The sequence below is a fragment of the Furipterus horrens genome, unplaced genomic scaffold, assembly GCF_987537825.1.
Source record: "Furipterus horrens unplaced genomic scaffold, mFurHor1.1.pri manual_scaffold_1, whole genome shotgun sequence".
NCBI lineage: Eukaryota > Metazoa > Chordata > Mammalia > Chiroptera > Furipteridae > Furipterus > Furipterus horrens.
Genome location: NW_028327171.1, coordinates 39,563,664 through 39,582,510, shown reverse-complemented (window position 1 = coordinate 39,582,510; position 18,847 = coordinate 39,563,664).

Below are 18,847 nucleotides of genomic sequence, written 5' to 3'. Positions count from 1 at the left end.
GGCCCACCTGAGTCGGAGCCTGTGGAGCCTGTGGAGCCTTTGCCTGTACAAGTAATCAGGCCACTAATGCATCAGGAGGGCCACCCTGCAGCCTCCCTCAGCAAGTGAATTACTCCCACTTCTGTCTCATGCACATCATCGGCCCTGGACAGCAAGTCTGCCCTACAGACAATGGACAGTGCATTCAGTTTGAAGTCCAAGTTGGGGAAAAAACTCCAGGATGATGCTGACAGCAGAGGTTTACATAAGGACACATGTGCAGCTGAGGGAAAACTCTGGAAATCGGGGCTGGGGTCATGACTGGTCTTCATCTTCAGAGATCTGAACAAAGTCATTGTTCACACAACTATTCATTGATATAATACAGGGGTCAGTCCCTAAGGTTCTGTAGGAGAAACTGTACTCTCATTTCACTGACCTGAAGGAGCTTACAGCAATAATCATCATAAATAATACTTGTAAAGGTGTTTTAGAAAATGCTGTTGCATATGTCACTGAGAAACACAACAGGAGCATAAATAAAGTGAGAATAAAAAAGAGATCACGGATTGCTGATTCTTTTAATACAGTGAATGAAAAGGACCAATAATAAGCACTGGGATATCAGAAAAGAGAAAAGCTGTGTAAGACCAGAATGAAAGGGGAAAGGGAAGTTTAATGGTGCAGAGGAGGTTTGAAAAATGGAGAAATGAAAGGACAAGATTATATTCCCTTATCAGAAAGTATAAGCATCTTTTTTTTTCAATCAGATAACAAACAACTTTGAATATTCTATGTTCCAGGCAATGTGCCAGATGCTGGATTTATAGCAATAAAAAAAGACAAAGTCTCTGCACTTCCAATGGGCCAGACGGACAGTGTATAAGAAAACAAGTAAATAAACAAGATAATTAGATAATCTAATAAGTGCTGTAAAGGAAACAGCCAATAAGGTGACAGGACATTTTTCCATTTTCCAGCTCTCCACTGTCTGACACTCTGCACATAGCAAGTGCTCAGTTAAATTTCATTAAACATGTGGTAACAACAAGCTACACAATACTTCAGAATAAAAGATTCAATGACAAGGTCACCAACCCTTCTGCAGTTTGGGATCCACCAAATGTAAATTGACTTTAGCCAGCTGCTTACCCTCAAAATAGCAATTGCACGCCTCCACATTCAGGATTCCCCATCAGCCTGAGCCAAACATACAATCAAATTAGAACAAAATAATGAGGGCAGAAGAGTCCATGATGTATAATAAGTGAAAGAGCATTATTATATTATTGTTGAGGCAAAATTATGATTTAAGTGGAAAATTCCTAATATATTTTCCAGTCATGATTTTGAAAAGGCAGAAAATGAGGTTGAAAAGACAACCCAAGATTGTCTCCCTGAGGTCAGGATGCAACTTCTTGAAAAATGAGATAATCCAAATGAAATAATAGTCATAAAACTGGATACATGGTGCCAAAAAAATAAATTTGATCCCTTGTCACTTATTAAATAAGACAATTTCATTTGTATTATATGGTGCCAGTCTTAGTCACACTGTCCCACAGTTGGTCAGATATTTAAATCCTATTCCCATAATATTAACCTTTAAAAAGAGACTAGCTGGAGACAGATGACTCCTGCAAGAGAAGCAGGGGTCAGTCAAAAGAGGCAAGGTGCGTTAACAGGGTAATAGTAGGAAAAACATTAATGTGCTTTTCCTGTTAGCACTTCCTGTAAATGACCCTCTCCGAGGCCAAGTGAGGCTGCCTTCTATGGTGGTGGCAGGGACAGCATTACAAAAGGAAAGGAAAGAGAAAAACTGAGATAATATTCAGCTTCTGATATTCAAAATGGGATTTTTCATCAAGGCACTAGGCTTGAGAGCAGGATATGGCAAGAAAAAGAGAGAGCATATTCTATAATTTTGTAGAATATCAAAAAGCAAGCCTAAAGAACTCAGCTCATATAAGATCTTCTCCATTCAGAAAACAGAACCCTTTGATCTATTATTAACTAGACCCTGAGCTTAGTATGACATTAGAGGAGGAAAAACCCTGAAACTTTTTCCTTCTGTCCTGCAAGATTCTCTTGCCAGCTAAAGGGAAGAAATGTAGTGAACTCTGCAGAAGCCAAAGGCAGTACTGTCCAACAGAATTTTCTGTGATGACAGACATGTTTTATATTTGTGCTAATATGGTAATCACTAGACACATGTGGCCCTTGAACATTAGAGATGTGGCTAGTGTAACTGAATTTTAATATTTTTTAAATTTTATTTTAGATAGGCAAATGTGGCCGGTGGGCTACCATACTGGATGGCGTGACCTAGGGGATAATGAAGTACCACAATGTAAGAGGTCTAGATCCCAACACTCCCATCCCAAGAGAACTTCACGGTGCCCATCAGACTGTATTGTGAGCAAGAAGTAAACATTTATTGTTCTAACATTCAGGAGGCTGTTACAACAGGTAGTGTTAATTACGCTGAATGATAATGATAGGCACTCTTACTCAACCTTTTTACGGATGAGAAAACTGGGGCACAGAGGAATTAATTAACTTGCCCAAGGTCACATGGCTCCTAAGTGGTGAAATTGGGAACTGGAATACAGCCAGGTAGTCTGACTAGACAGCACTCACCCACACTCTTATAATCTCTGCTATACGGCAGTTCCACAGTGTATATGTGAGCAAAAGAAAGGGGATAGTTCAGGGTCCAGACATCATTGCTTTACATTAAAAAATGCACTTGTAAATTTATTAAATTACATAATCTCTTTTCCACGTGAATCATAAATAACCCAATCCTTAGACAGCCTTACCAATTACAAAGGGTGGAAATGCACATTTCTCATATACACAAAGCCTGCTGTCTGGTTTCTTTGGAAATGACAAGACACTCTGCCATAGGAACACAATGAAAAGTGAGTCAGCTGTGCCCAGACCAAAGGAACAAGGAGTTCTGTAAATATGAAGCAGATGGGACTTCTGGATATGTTCTCTTGCATTTTAGCAGTTTTCAAATGAGGTAGGTTTTAAAAATCCATTTGGTTTTCCACAAGGACCTGAGTTGATTTGCGCTAATAGCAGTTGTCCAGGCCTCTGAACCTGTCTTCAGCACTACTGATCCATGCTATCATTCAGACAAGGGATGTTCATCTCCCATTAGAGGAGCTATAATGCCTGATGGTCTCAGCGGAGGTACTACCTGATAAATTGGGCTTAAGAAAGACTGATCTTAACATCTCCCTTTACCTGCAGTCTCTTGGGTACTTATGTACCCAGTTTACAATATAATGTGCTCTCACTGCAGACAATGTTTATAAACAGTCTTATGTAGCCTGCTCTTAATAAGTTTCTTTTAAAGATACTGTTTATTGAGCATCAACTTTGTAACAGTTAATTTAGTTATATTTGTATATACATTTATATATAATTTATATCATCTTATATAAATCTTAACAAAAATGGAAAAATAATATCATTATCCACTGTTTAGCAGTGAGTACCTTCACAGTCTTTACAATGAGCCAGGTACCTTTCCAAGTAAATTAATGTAATAACTCAGTCTTCATAAAAAATGAGAAAAGTACTATAATTATCCCTGTTTCACAGGTTGGAAATTGAGTTGAAAGGAAGTTAACCTGCTTGCCTAATGCCTAATGTCACAGGACTCATAAGTAAACCCAAGTATTCTAGCTCTAGAGGCTAAACCCTTCACCCCATCTCTGCACAGCCTCTCAGTTTACAGTCTGGAAACACTTGCCCAGGATTACAAAGCTAACACATGACAGGGCTGGTCAAAATTCAGGTTCATGATTCCAAATGCCAGGCTCCTCCCTCACCATCAGTGTTTGCCCAAACATCTCTTCCTCCTAAGGATCACTTCTACAGCTTGCTCAAGAGATGCCCAGGCTCCATCAGGCTCTCCTGGGACCTGGGAAACTACAGAAACAGCCCGTGGCCCAGGTGACTCCCTGCCCAGCCACACCATGTTCTTCTTACTTTAAACTCTGAGCTCTTCCGCAGCAGGTGGTGGACCCCCTGGGCAGTGGAGTGCATGACACAGTCTAGTCACTTTTGTGGAGGAACCAGGGGAGGTGACTCGGGCTCAGGAGTGGCATAGTTTGCAGAATGGGGGTGAGGGGCTTTCGCCACCTCCCACTGTGTGTGTAAGATTGCCCGTGAGAATGTGGCAGGCGAGTAGACACGCATCATCTGAGTGCGTGTCTCTGCATCTTTCTGCTGGAACCAGTTCTGCCCTGTTTCAGTTTCCCTCTGTGGGGCTTGTCCATTTTCCAGTTGGCCTCCTACCTTTCGCTCCTCCCCCCATTAACAGAAGGCAGAAACTTCAGCTCACTAGCTGGCTCCGCTAATTACAAGTTAGTCCCTGCCAGAATCTGAAAAGCTGGAGAGAAGGAGTTGGTGGGGCCTTATAAGTGATAAGACATACCATTCCAGGTGCCAGTATTGGAGGACCAAAGGGGAGGAGGCAGTGGCCTACCACTCTGGGCACCCAAGGGAGGACTTAAAATACGAATATACATCGCTGTCTGACTCAGCCACTGAATCTGCACTGTCAGCATGAATTCTGTCACCTCCAGCGGCCTGCCCTCTGTTCCCTTTTATTCTTCTGTCCTTCCTCTCCTTCCCAGGGTTTGAGTTGGTGTATTTATTTATTAATTTATTTATCACACCCTGAGCACATTTAGATCCATGTATATGCATAATGTCCCAAGATGTGTAAGTTAGGAACAACAGTGCTTATTTGGAACAAGCAGCTGGAGAAAGGAAACTGAGAACATCAGAAGTATCCAAGGACAAACTAGGTAACAGGAAGTAGCATGGAAGAGTGATTTTGAAATGAACGGTCAACCTAAAATCAGGAAACTGGGCCTTCTAGACTCAGCTCTTTCAATTATCAGCTTTGTAGTTCTGAGCAAATCAAAAAAGTTTTCTCCATGTGTATTCTCTCGTCTTTAAAGAATGGGTTGGATTATTTTACCTCTTGGTTCTCTTCCCATACTTAGATTCTATTTTTAAAAGGCAAATTCCATTAAATGTGAGGAACTTAAAACAACTAAAAAAATTTCAAGTGCGGTATAAGTTTAAATAAAAGACAAAAAAACCTTGAACTAAGAGCTCAGTAGGTTCTTCCCAAAAATACAAATAACTGCCTCAGAATATTGCAGCCAGCCAGGCACGATCTCGTCATCAGCCCTGAAGCATAGCAACCATAATCTTGGCCTCTCTGCCTTCCCACCCACTCCCAGGACAACATCTGACCCGGATTACAAGGGAGACTAGGTCTGCAACTTATTACCTCATCATGTGGCTAACCATTTCCAGAAATACAAATATTAAGCACAGCATGACAGATCAACTTGAGTCAGCTGAGAAGGATGCATACAAGAGCTGGTAGGGCCACAGGAAACCTTGATTGAGAAACCTGAAACCTTCTGTCGGCATCTCTCATTCTCTGGGCCACTCATTCATTCAGACCAGGATTGTGTGAGCCTGGCCCTGAAGCCGCTGCACTCAGATGAAATGGGTCTGGCCAGCCGGACATAGAAGATTCAAACCCCCGAAGCAACTGTCTCATTAAAAGCCTTGGCCCCTGAAAGCATAGATTTGAAGAGTTAGAAAGAATCTTAGGAATGATTTAGGACAAACCCTTATTTTATAGATGAGAAAAAACCTCAAACACCCAGAAATATACATCTCACTAAGCCTTGAAATATGATATATTTTATACTAAAATTGGACTCTTTCCTAATCTATAGTTTTGGTCCATTCTCAGTGCTACCTTTGTCACATACAATAAGTCCTCATTTAATGTCATTGATAGGTTCTGTGACTCTAGCAAAACTATGTAAAATAAAAGCAATTTTACAATAAACTGTTGATATAAATAAGACTTAAGTCCTATGGCATCTTATCAATGTTAGAATGAAATGACATTGAACAAAACAATGTTATTCAAGGACCTACTCTACAGAAAATCTGGAACTCCTGAATCACAACGACTTACTTTTCTCCTTAGAAAACATTTCCATATAAAACCTCTGTTGAGCCTTACCAACAAACAAACCAACCCTGGGAAGGAGATATTATAATTCTCCTTTAGAAATGAGAAAACTGAAGCCAAAATTACACAGCGAGACAATGATAGAGCCATGATATGAATGGAAGTGTTATTATATTTTCAAATTCCAGATTCTTTCCACCACCCCACGGTGGCTACCACAAAAGGCCAGGCAGCAGAGTAAAGAACTCAAGAGTCTACAAAATGATCTACCAAGGTCAACATACATGCAGTACAAACTGGTCAAACCAGTTGTTTTTTGTCGGTACCCATTCTGATGAGGAAGAACCAGTTGTTAAACATCTGAATATCAACGCTGTTATTACTGGCCATCATGGTAGATTCTATGCATGGTAAGCAAGGTAAATGCATACAGCTCACTGGGTTTTATCTCATCCCATCCAGCAGCAAACATCTGAAATTTCAGTTAATTACCCTCTGCCTGTTAAAATGTTCTTTAAGCACTTAATAATAGTAACTGACATATGCACTATTGAAGAAAGGATCTGAAAGCTGGACTTAGACAGGAAGGATAGAGGACAAGGTTCATGGGGATCAGATATGAAAAAAGAAAAAAGAAGCACCAAAAAAGGGGGAGAGACAATAGAGACTCAGACAGGAAGGTGGGGCTCCCAGCCAGAACACCAATATTCACTGACTTGCTTTTAGGTGTCAGACTCAATGGCTGATGCTTTCTCCCTCGGTATCTAATTGTTTTTCCTCATTACAATCCTATGAAATCCCTCTTACAGCTGAGTAAGCTGAGTCTCCCACGTCACACTTTTGTCTCAGGCCAATCTTTCACTTTTCACTTCCGAAGTTATTTTCTAAAGTATTTGTTAATCCCACATGCTGTGTAATGTGTTGGGTAAACTCAGTGTCATTCTCTACATGTGGAAATGGAGACAGTGAGACTATAAGACACAGTTCAGTAATGAGGACTGTCTGGCATTCTGAAAACCTTAACTCCATTCACTACGTTTTTAGGACTTTCTGAAGTCACTATGAAACATCAGTGCATAATAAATTGCTGTGTTGTCATTAGAAGTGATAATGTGTGGGTGAGTTTTTACTGGCATTGAAACTTTTCATGATACAGGATGAACAGTACAATTCCACTACAGTCTAAAACATGGAGGCACACACTATGTATGAGTCAGTGAGTGTGTATGTGTGCGTGTGTGCATGTGTGTGTGTGAGTGTGTGTTAAGAAAAAATCGAGAGAGAAAAAGAGGAGAAATAAAACAGGAGGAGTTAGTGAAGAAAAGGAAATATAATGTTATTAACCTACCAAAAGGTTAACAACAGACATCTCCAGTCAGGAAAATGAGGAGGGATTTTTATCTCTTTTTTCTTTTCTTATCTTTATTTCTTCACATTTATATTGTAAAGCAAATGTGTTACTTGTATAATAAAAAATGAGTTAAGACAAAAAAGTATTAGCCATAGCTAGATTCTCACTGAAGAAAAAGATGAATGGAAAAAAATATTTTAACGACACCTAAGTTTTTAGGGGGTTGAGAGTCACAGTTTGATAACATGAGAAATGTTACAAACATTGTACTGGGGTATAGAAAACACTGGGCTCTTCTCCTGCACCTCTGAGGTAGGAAAGAGTTACAGTTCAGTATAATCACCCAGGCAGAGTGAGAGAAAAAATGTGTGTTGACTCCAAAAAAGGAAAACACACATACACAAACACATACATATACTAAATGTGAAACTTTTCCAAAAGCATACACTTTATTATGTTATTAATTTTAAAGATTATCTTAATAAGCTTAGAGATTATAGTGACTGCATATGTGAATATTACAGATTTTCTAAATACACCTCACTATATAATCTATGAATCGTCGGCAGCCGTCCGTCTCGAGAGACGATGGTGTAGCTTCTCAAGAGTCTATCTGCACCGCCGAGAATGGCTGTGCAGTCCGACTCGGGAGTGACACGGTATCTGTCTCCTCCCGTGTTGAATCGACATCTTGCGATGACGCTGGAGTGTCCTCTCCAGTGAAGCTGAAGCTACAGAGCCTGGGCAGGGTGATATGGAGGGTCTGCTGTTGCCCATGCAGCAGACCCCCCCTCTCTTCGCAGCTGAAGGATCCAAGGGAAAGACGGAGTCAATACAGCTTGGCTTCAGGTGCGCCGCAGGAGTTGCCGGTGTTGACTACAACGTCAAACCGCCTTAGGGACTCCGGCTCCGGATTTTCTGTCGGGGTTTACTCCCTTAGCCTTTCCCCTGAAGAGGTATGCCGCAAGGCAGCAGAGGTTTTTTGGAGTCAGAGTTTTCCTTCTCTGATGTACCCTGACTGGAAGATCGAACCAGCGACACTTAGCTCACAGGCCGACGCTCAATCCACTGAGCTAAACCAGCCAGGGGTATAATCTATGAATAGGTATTTATTAAGTACCTATTATTTTGCCTAGCACTCTACCATGCCCTGATCCAATCATTCCTAAGACATCTTCCTCAGGATTACTTAACCTATCTGAGGGTTAAGAGGGTACTTTGCATTCAACCCTCATCTTAAGCACCACCACATTCTAGAAAGAGAGCCCTCCAATGGCAGGGAAGACCTATTTTTACTCTTTAAACTACTGAGAAATATGACCCATCAGCTGCAACATACAATACAAAAGGCAAATTAAAAACAAAAATAAACAAACACTGTAATGAAGAGCTAGTTTCTTTACTACCTACTGGTTTGTGTCAATAGAGAGAAATGAATGACTGAATTCAGAGTATTTTATTAAATTAAGATGCCTTAGAACCAAAAAGCATTCTGTTGATTATGGTGAACATTACCATAAAAGATAAAGTCTGGGAGCCAGTTTCTAGTCCACAATTGATTTAGAATCCAGAGGATTCTAAGAAAGTAAAAGCTGTCAGTGAATGCTTTTCATTTCCCTGTGGTCACGTGTCTAATGAGTTCAATTTGGGTCTCCATCTTTTTCTTTTTTTATTTTTCAGCAATGTACACCTGAGAGTTTTGCCACAAAATGATTTACAGTGGGGAATCTCAAAATTAGCTGTTCAAAGTTTGAGCAGCTATTTAAATGCACTTTTGATAAGAATGTCTTTCAGCCTATAATACAATCCCTTGGACTTAGTATTTGATAAATGGGTTAAATTAAATGAAATTGTTGATTTGGTCAGACCTACATGAATCAATTACTCAGGGCTACAAATTAGAAATATTTATCCTAAATACATGTAAACTATTGACAGTATTTAATATGACAGGAGCCTAATTTAAATTGACTTAATAAACGGGGAAATTATTAGCAAAGCATAAAGAAAAGTCGGGGGGGAAACCCTGGAAAGGTCAGAAATATCATTGGTTCGCAGGAACCAGCACTGAAGCTCACACAATGCCGAGTCTCTCTCTCCAGCCCTCATTTCAGCTCCTCCATGGGCTGACTTCCTCCCTATGGATACCACCAGTCAAAAACTCCTCAGCCCTATAGCTTCTATCTCCAGAGGGGCTTAACGTGCCCCAGTTTTAGTAAGGAAAACACCAAGGAAGTTACTTAATTGAGCCAACTAGATCCAAGTGTCCACCCATCAACCAGAGTGTCTAGAGGAGCAGGTATTCCTTCTGCATCCCCATGATTAGACTGAGGAAAGGAACCATAACCAATGGATGGATGTTCTTCTCCCAGATGGAAGGAGGAGGGTGATACAGCACAAAATAGCAGGTGCTTGCAACAGGTACCTTTATTGTCGTTGTTATTATTAGTTATTGCTATTGTTATTACTAGAATAAAGTGGCAATGTGAACTGAAGCCTGCCACAGGTTAGAAACATAACTGTAACACATTTGTAGCTCTTTAAAAAACTTACTAAGTTACAATTAAAATGCAATAAACTACACAACTACACATACTTAAAATGTATAATGTGAAACACTTGATGTATATGTACAAACATGAAACCATCACTGCACCAAGAAAATGAACCCATCCATCATCTCCAAAGTTTTCCCCGATCCTTATAGCTCCTCTCTCTTATCTCCCCCCAAATTCCTCTCATATCTCAATGCAACCAGTTATTTTTCTGTCACTATAGTTTGCAGTTTCTAGAATTTTGCATAAATGCAGCCAAAGATCAGGTACTCTTTCTTGTCTGACTTATTTAATTTAGCATAATTATTTTGAGATTCATTGCTGAGGATTCCACTGTACAGTGCTATGAACTAAATTGTGTCCCTCACCTCCAAATTCATATGTTGAAGCCCTTATCTCCAGTACTTCAGAACATAACCTAGTTTTGAGGTCGGGCCTTTAAAGCAGTAATTAAGTTCAAATGGGATCATTAGATTGGTTCCTAATCCAATATGGCTGGTATCCTTATAAGAAGAGATTAGGACACACAGAGGACACTAGGGATACGTACGCACAGAGGAGTGACCATGGGAGATCAGGTTCGCAGGAGGACACCTGCAAGCCAAGAAGAAAAACCAAACCCTCCGACATCTTGATCTTAGACATCCAGCCTCCAGAACTGTAAGAACGTTAATTTCTGTTGTTTAAACCACCCAGTCTGTGGTACTTTTATGGCAACCCTAGCAAACTAATACATATAGAGTTACTATAATTTATTTGTTACCCTGTTGATGAGCATTTGGTTTGTTCCTAGGCTGGGGTTTCTATGAATAAAGCTAATATAAAAACCCATGAGCAGATCTTTGTATAGATGTAAGCTACCATCTTTCTTTGGTAAATACCTAAGTATCTAAGCCTGGATCATATGGTGTTATAAAAAAACATCAGTTTCAGAAGTGGTTGTACTATTCTACATTCAGTGTTTTATACTATCTTACATATGGTAGTATATTGAGAGTTCCCATTGCTCCATATCCTTGACAAAATTTAATACATTTATTTTTAATTTACACGTCCCAATAGGTATATACTAGCACATTGTTGTGGTTTCACTGTGCATTTCCCTAGTGACTAATGAATGGAACATCTTTCAAATGATTATTTACCATCCCTACTTCTGTGATGAAGTGTCTTAAAGTTCTCAACTCATTTTTTTTATTGGCATAATAATTTTTTATTGGATGCCTGGCATTGTAATTTTTACCTTTTAAAGAACAGATTCTTTTTGTACTCCTACGAATATTTAGAATTTTGTTTTGGGATGTAGAACTAAATTACATGGAATAGTTCAATCCTTTCAGATCTTGCTTTCAGCTCTGTGAGGTAGGACTAGAGTAGCAGGTAGCCGAGGGCTCTTCGCCCTATTATTAAGGCAAATCCTTTCTGGTCCTCCAGAGGTCCCACGCGTCAGGGGGGTTTCTCTTCTGTTTGGTGGAAACAGAACGAGCCCCAGTCCTGCCTGTGTTCGCTCCAGAGGTTGTTTCCTCTTATTCTTCTGAATGGTTTTTTCCCTCTGACTCCATACTTTCCTCATATGCACATGTGTATCAGTGCTCAACAACATGCTTGAGGGGGCTCCATCCCTTCCAAAATTCTATCTAATCTGCTACACTCCGATGAAGGCTGGCCACCTCAGTCTCCTCAGTCACCCAGCTCTGTCTCCTCAACTCAGAGCAGCTTACAAGCCCCTCCTGAGCTCCCCCTCCCTGTAACAAGGCCAGGAAATTCTCTCTAGGCCATAAACTGGGGCCATCACAGAACAGAACTCATTTGCCTTCCATCTCTCAGGAATCACTGTTCTCCCCTGACTAGTAATTCAATGTCTTGAAAACCATTTACATATTGGGAGTGTTTTTAAATTGTTTCTGTTTGAAAGGTAAAAACAACCTGGTTACTCCATTTTTCCTGAAAGCAGAAGTCTATAGTTCTTATATATATTTACATATGAAAAAGTTATTGGTAACACAATTAGAAGACTATATCTGCCTGTAATCCAAGGTATCTGTCATATAAAATTTCTGTATTAGTTAAAAAAGGGATTGGCAAAATTTTCTGTCAAGGAATAGTAAATATTTTATACTATGGGCCATATATGGTCTCTTTTGCATATTTTTAACAACCCTTTAAATGTGTAAAAAATGTTAAAACCATTCTCACAGACTGCAAAAATAAGCCACAAGCTGGATTTGACTTCTGGGCCATAGTCTGTTACCCTCTGAATTAAGGTAATGTAACCTCTGTGAAAACAAACGCCAAATTTTACTGTATTAAGACAACAGACATTTATTCCTCACACATGTCTAAAATAGGCATTCTTGATTAGTAGGCATCTTTTCTTAACTCTCCAGGTCCCAGTTCTGGGACACAGAGGTCTTCTACCTCAAAGCTCCTCCATTACCTCACCAAGCTTCCAAGATCACCATTGTGGCAGAAAGAGGGTGGAAAATTGCCATGTTACTGTGAGCAAGCCCTGTGGGTATCCGTTCCTTCTAACCACCTTCCATTGTTCAGAACTCATTCAAATCAACTCATCTAACTGCCAGAGAGGCTGGGAAACCCAGCTCTGCCATGTGCCCAAGAGGAAGAGGAAACAGACTTGGGTAACAGCTAGCTAGCTAATCTTCATTACAATGTCCCATGCATTGAAGTAACCTTGCCCCAATTATCTAAAGTATACATATCCTTTGCCAGGATATTATTCAAGCCACTGGGACCATGTATAACATGCCAGATGACGAGTTTCAATAGTTCTATGATAATTACAGCCTATTATTCTTTCATCTACCTCTGTGTTCCCAGCTCCTCAACAGGAGACTCATTCCTGCAGGAGTCATCCTGACACATCCAGTCTGGGAGGCCCCGCCCTCCCTCTCTCACTTCCCTTGCGACTTCATGTAAGAAGCTACTGCAAATGTGACTCTGCCAAGCTCGTGCCTTTAGCTAATGGCAGGATTTCTAAAAGAACTCAGATCCCCTTACCACAATGATTTTTCCATCCTAGCTGCTGTCTCTCCCCAAAATACTGAGATAACCACTAACTGATCTGTGTTCTGTTTGAAAAAGTGTTGTCTTATCAATATTCTTTTTATTGCTAGTGTCCAGAACACAGCTAAGTGCTCAGAAAGATTTTCTGTACAATTTTGCACCTAACAATGATTGGCCCATTAAATTCCTACTTATTAAAAATATTCCAGCCTTCACTGTGAGAATCAGTCATTGTTCCCATTAGGTCGAATTTCTTAATAATTTTCCCACCTCCACTGGGACCGTCTTATGATCCACCTTGTTATCAGCTCTAAGTTACTCAGGTGTATAATTATATTAGTGCATATTATTAAAACAAAGAACATTTCCATTTGACTGGAGCATAGAAGGCATGAAAGTAAATAGTATTTTATTTGTTAATTTATTTAAAAAAAGAAACTTGGATGATAGCAAGAGGTCTCTTGAGAGCTGTAGATAGGATTGACTCAACTCCACCCAACCCCCAACACACACATTCACCCCCTCCCACCCTCATTCAACTTCGTAAGGAGCTCCAAAGCCCTTTTCAAATTTCTGCTAATTCAGGGGAGCCTGTGTTCTCCTGCCAACCCCTCTCTCTACCTCCTGGTTCCTGTATCCAGTAACTGTACCTCTTCTCCGCCTTGCCCCACCCCTGGGGGTTGTGCTCTGTCCCCTCACTATTTCACACACATTCTTCAACACACCAGATCCGATCAGAGGTGAAGGTGGGAAAGCTGATGAGCTGATCATGAAGCCTAAACCTGAGAGCCTCTCCCTTCTGTAGGCCCCTTCCAAGAGCCTGTCCCTATTTGCTTTATTTGCAACTTTATTCTCTTTTTCAGAAGGAAGTTCTCTGAAATTATAGAACTTTTGGGCCTCTCAGAACGTGGCTTAATTCACACCAAGAACTTCTGGATATTTGAAGAGACATTACTGCTAGCTTCAGGAGTCAGAAATCACTGAATTCACCTAGAGTCCACCTCAAGCTTCCTTGGTGGTTCCCCTTATTCTCTCCTCTATTTCACTTTCATGCCTTTTTTCCTGTTTTTTTTTAATTTCTTTTCAGGAAAGTAAAAAAAAAAAAAATTATTTTTCCAATCTAATAGTTAGAACATTTTATTGCTTGAACATGTCCCTTCCCTGAGATCTCTCCATTTTCACCCCAAGTAGCTTATAAACATATTTTTCCAAACAAATTCTTCACCACCTCATTCACAAATATCTACTGCAAATAAGCTATAGGCTGCACAGCACTGTAAGGAGGGCATAACTGTTAGAGTCAGACCAGCTTCAGCCTGACCTTACTAGCTATTTGACCAGAGCCAAGTCACAAGCTCAAGGAGCCTCAGTGTTCTCATCTATAAAATGAGGCAGTTGGACTAGATGTGTATTGAACGTAAGCTCCTCCAGGACATTACTCTGTCTTACTTTCTGGCATACAGTAGGTATTCAGGTAATATCCGTTGACTGATTGGCTTTAGGATAAAAATAATACCAACATCACAAACATGCTGTAATGGTTAAATGAAAAGTTAGACACATACAGAAAGTGCAAAAAGTACTCAATGAACGAACCTAGTGCCCACCATCACTCTAGCTTAAGAGAAACTGAATAAAGTGAAAGAACCTCTAGAAGAGACACAAAGGTGATAGAGATAAAGGTTATATTTTGCCTTCAAATCTCTTTAGTAACAAGAATGTCTACCACCTAAAAGACCCTGAGATAATTTGTCATCATCACCTGAAATATCAATTGGGAGGTCTAAACTTAACTGAAACTAGACAACACAATAGAAAAAATAATATGATCATTTTGAAACAACCCCCCCCCAATAAAACTTGGTATCCAAATAATAGTATTCTTTTCTGAATTTGTCTTTAAAAAATTATTATTACACAAGTTTCTTTCTATTGAAAGCATAGCAACACACACACACACACACACACACACACTTATTTTAAAACTTCCTGCAGCTGTTTTTATCTCCCAGTGGTGATATATGATTTATCTTTGCAGGAAGGCTGCTATTTTACTTGGGAAAACGTTTTAATGAGACTTTTGGCTATGCTTATAAAAAGGCTGCAGTGGCCTAGAGGGAAAAATTGAACCAGAAGAGCTAAATTTCCCAGTAGAATGGATTGGGGACAAAGATGGTTACAATGTTAATTTGGGAGCTACTCTCAGGGCACCAGAAGCAGGAGACTTAGCCTTGAGGTCTTAAGGGGAAAAGACATGACAAAGGTGACTTTAACTAAAGCCTTAAGTAGGCCTAACAACACACAGTTGGCCTAAGGTTTAAGGAGGGATGTGTCTACTACAGGTTCCTATAATACGCCGTCACTGACTTGGGGAACAGAAATGTCCTAGATTTCTTTGGTTTTCCCATTGGTCTGTACTTGGGACAAAGAAGGACAACTAAAGAACATTTTTATGAGATGCCAAGAGGTAACCCAAACAGAGCTTCTCAAACTTGAATGTGGGTGCAAAACTTGGGGAGCTCGCTGAATGAAGATTCTGGTTCAGAAGGCTGGGGTGGGGCCCAAAAATGCCTACCTACTGGTGGGGGTGGGGCACACAGAGTCACAAGAACCTACAGAACTGAGTCGGGAGCAGTGCTTGGAGGTACAGGCAGGGACCATATCATGAGAGCAGTCTGCAGAAGTCCCCAGATACTCACTAGGGGATTGAATTTCCTAAATAAGGGGACTCAATGTTGAAAACCTGGCACTGAGATTACCCAAGTCTTTTCATAATTTTTTTAAAACTTCAGTTTCTACTACTGCTAGTCTGTGGGCAAATTAGCAGAATCAAAAAGCAAAAGGCAGCAAACGTACAATAGAAAAAATATATACTTAGTTTTGTAGCTTGGGTTATTTTCATACTAAACAGTCATAGTTTTGTAATGCATGCATATAAAATAGTCGTATTTCCTGACTTTGAAATTATTTATAACTTGTCTAATGAAATCAAGTATATCACTATATCACTGTGTTCTATAAATAGCATCAAAACTCCCAAATACTCTGCACCCTGAAGGCACAATAGCATTTTAGGTCACGGTGGGTATTTACATTCCTAAGGACTACAGAATTTTAATGTTTCCACAATTTCTTCTGAGAATCTGAGCAGCATATATATTGATAACTACAAACACTATAAATATATTCAATGTGGGTTTATTTAAGTAACGTAACTTTAAAATTTCACCTGCTAACATAGACCTCCTCTCAGAACTGTATCACTGTCTTCACAGAGAAGCACCTTGACATACTGCTACCACAGAAAATCACTCACATTCTACCCCATCCGCGCTGCTCCTGCAGCCAAACCCAAGCCTACCTGAGTCAGTAACCAATCCCCAGAAACTGAAACTGAGAATGAATGTCCATCTCTGCAAGAAAACGTGGACGTTCATATCAATAGCATACAACATGCACTGCTAAAAAATTAGAGTTTTCAAAAATCAGGCATATAATTTGTTGTTTGCTATACAATTGACTATTTTCTCTAAAAACATAAACTGGTGGACCAACTTCTTATCATTAAGTTGATATATTTTGGATGGGATTAACCAGTTTTAAAAAAAACAGAACCTTAGTTGACAAAACTCTTAAAGGTTATCTGAATCAACCATGGAACTGATGTTAGAGTGCCAAGGAACTTACGGTCAATCACTTCCAATAATGAGTGGTCCAGTCCATTTTCTTGGCAGTTCTGACTAATAGGAGGCTTTCCTAACTAAAAGCAAAATCTGGCTTCCTGTGTTTCCCATACATTGATTCAATTTCTACATGTTGTGAACCTTTGAAACAATTTAATCTCTGTTTCATATGACAGTATTTCAGATATTTCAAACTAGTATCATATTGGATTGGCCAAAAGTCCATTTAGCTTTTTCTATAAAATAAAAGGCACATTTTTCATTTTCACCAATGACTTTATTGATTTGCATATTTTGAGAATGTGGGTTATCTCCCACTATTGGCTTCTAGTGGGTAGAGGCCTGGAACACTGCTAAATATCTTCCAATGCATAAGAGAGCCCCAGAGCAAAGAATTATTTGGTCAAAATGTCAGTACTGTAGTACCAAGAAACTTCATAAACCACTTTTGACACATTCAATCAGTCACAACACCTTCTCCATACACTGCTCAAATCTTTTTTAACCTTTCTTGGAATAATAAAAGCATAATATGCTAAAAATGTTGCATATTTTCTTCCATGTTCAGTATTAAAATGGCTGCACAAAATTTCACCAATTTTAATAAGTTTTTTAAATGCACACTGATATGACAGCTGTTCCAATATAATCTAACAAAATTGTTTTTGAATGATGCTAAAGACAACTAAGCATTATTAGAGTCATCATACAGAAAAAACTAAATGAATTTCTTGGCCAACCCAATATTTTTCCTGCATCTTAGTTTTTACCTCTATGTTGTAACGGTTCCTTTTAAGGTCATTGAACTGAGTCTCAGATGGCACTGTGTTAAGCACTTTGTAATCCTAGTTATAACCATATCCTCTACCATGGAATGGGTAAAGTAATTCCAAACACTAGATCCTATGATGTTAACAGTGGTATGTGTATGAGGGAACAAAAGACTCCATAATCAAATGAGCTCTATATGCAAACTCTGAGCCAAAAAAAAAAAAAAAAGTGTCAAACAGGAATTCTCAGTCTTTAACATGGAGGTAGACACTGTGAAACTCTAAGCAAAGAAAATAATGTTAAGTATTTCCCAAACACACAATTATATGACTTTTTAAAAAGTAACATTTGAAGTACACAATGACTTTCAAGTTGAGCAGTTCTGAGTCCCATACTCAACTTTTTCACTTGCTTTGTGACCTTGGGAAAATTTCTTAACATCTCAGAGGCTCATGTTTCCATTTTTGTACCATTGGGATAATAATGCCTATCTCCATGGTTATTGGAAAAACTAGAGATACGGTAGGTAGCACAGCTTACACAGTGTCTAGCCCAAAGTTAGTGCTCATAAATGGTAGTAATTTTTCTATTCCTGTATGTTCCAATGAATTACAAGTTCTTTCCAAATTACTCAAATCAGATAAAACTATTTCCAAATGTGTAGAATAAAGAAAATTCCTCTGAGTGTTTGCATTATATTCTTGCTTCATACTTCCTTAAAGGAAAAACACACCCAAATATCTCCACCTCCTCAAAGCAATAAAATAAACACATGTTGCAAAGCATGCTGGGACTGATAGAAAGGGAAGAGGAGGGAATTTAGAAAGCCTCTGAGGGCTATGTATATTGGATCAGTACCAGAGGTTGCCTCCCCAACAGCAGTATCAACCCACTCTTTGGAAATGAGAAACAAAGAAAATAGAGTTGTCAAGTTTAACAAGCACAGATATGTATTTCCCAAACTCTCTGCAAATTACTGTAACTTATTTTAAAATGGGTGCTGTTGTTCTTGGGAAGAGTAAAAATTAGAGTTGAGGCATGAAAACCTGGTGGATCAATCTTAGCAATAAATAATATCTACCTTATTGGTATGTAATGATCAAAAGAAATAATATGCATACAATGCTGAGAACTGAAGAAATCAACTATTGTCACAATTATTATTATCATCGCCATCAGAGAAGGGGAGAAGCACCCATGCTATGAAAGTAAGCATGGAGGTAGCACCTTGATCCTATATTGGGGTAAGGCAGAGCCACCCAGGGTAGAAAAAGTCCTGGCTGAGCATTAGTTGCAGTGCTGAGTCCTGTTTAACTGTGACTTTGAACAAATAATTTTTTTTTTTTGTCTTTGAGGTCCTCAGTTTCTTCACTTACGAAACAACCTCCATGAATCTTTCCAGCTCTAACATTCAGACAATAGAATCATGTGTGCCCAGGGACTGATTGGTGTGCTT